General features: G+C 41.9%; 1 non-coding gene across 1 annotated transcript; it reads right to left on the minus strand.

Moving 5' to 3' along the window:
- Positions 1-535: 535 nt before the first annotated feature.
- Trnaa-agc (transfer RNA alanine (anticodon AGC)) lies at positions 536-610 on the minus strand. Its single transcript has one exon. It is a non-coding gene; the product is annotated as a tRNA-Ala (tRNA).
- Between the last annotated feature and the right edge of the window lie 748 nt (positions 611-1,358).

Consider the following 1,358-nt stretch of genomic DNA (forward strand, 5'->3'; position numbering starts at 1 on the left):
TATAATATATAAGACCCTGTCTCAAAACAGAAACCAACTAACCGAACCCTCCCCCTGGCCCACCAAAAAAAAACCCAAAACTAAAAACCTGTCTTGTATTGGATTCCAAGCTGAAAAATAGATCTAGAGGACATTTCTTGCATTGTATCATGAATGTCTTTTTATTGGTGTGTCTAACATTTATGAGCTACACTTTTGTTTATTAAGATTTAAGGTTGGCTGTGGAGGTTCACAATTATAATTTCAGTACTTGGGAAGTTGAGGCAAGAGGATCTTGAGTTCAAGTTCAGCCTAGGCCACATCGCAAGAACTAGTCAAAAGAAAGAAATAAAGAAAAAAGATTTAAGAAGTCAAGTAATGATAGACACCTACAAAGGTGTCTATTATTTTAAATTTTATTTATTTGTTACTGTTATCATCGCTATATATTACTGTTGTTTTACAGTGCTGGAGATCAAGCCAAGGCGAGGGCCCCAAATATGCTAGGCAGACTCTGCTGCAGAGACCCAGCCTAAGCCCATTATGAGGATTTTTTTTTTGGAGCTGAGGCTCGAACCCAGGGCCTTGTGCTTGCTAGGCAAGCGCTCTACCACTGAGCTAAATCCCCAAACCCGTGAGGATTTTATAGTATATTTTAAAACTAATTTTACAGCTACCTTCAATTGGTATGTGTTTGTGTCTGTGCACATGCTTGTGGGTGTGCAGCTTGTGGGTGTGCACGTATATGTGTGGTTCAAAAGATGACATCGAGTGTCTTCATTAATCTCTCTCTATCTTGTGTTTTAAGACAGGATTTCTCACTGACCCAACAGCTCCCCAGTTGGCTGGCGAGGCTGGCCAGTGTGCCTCCAGAATCTACCTGTCTCCCTCCAGCACATGCTAGGGTTATCACTACACTCAGCTTTTATGTGAGTGCTGGGGATCCAAACTCAGTTCTCCATGCTTGCATAGCAGGAACTTTATCAACTAAGCCATCTCCCCAATTCCAAATTCATTTTAAAACTGGGCATGGTAGTGCATAGCTGTAATCTCTTCACTTAGGAGGTGGAGTCAGGAGGATTGGGAGTTCAAAAACAACCTTGGCTACATAGAGAGATTGAGGTCAGCCTGGGCAAAATGAGGCCTCTCACCTCAAAAAACCACACTAAGCCAAAATAAAAACAGAACAAAACAAACAAAAGTAACTTTAACTAAAAATGTTTATCTATGATTTGCCTAAGAAGGAAATGCAGCGGATTGGCTGATTCGCATGGCCGAAGAGTCAAGTCTGGGCTAAGGTTTGGTCTTGGGGTTTGGAGCACGGCTAAAAAGTAGGGAGAGGTAGGATGAGGCCAAAGTCCTCAGAGATGTGCAGAAGG

Source organism: Peromyscus californicus, unplaced genomic scaffold (genome assembly GCF_007827085.1).
Source record: "Peromyscus californicus insignis strain IS unplaced genomic scaffold, ASM782708v3 Scaffold_3__1_contigs__length_106647218, whole genome shotgun sequence".
NCBI classification, from domain to species: domain Eukaryota; kingdom Metazoa; phylum Chordata; class Mammalia; order Rodentia; family Cricetidae; genus Peromyscus; species Peromyscus californicus.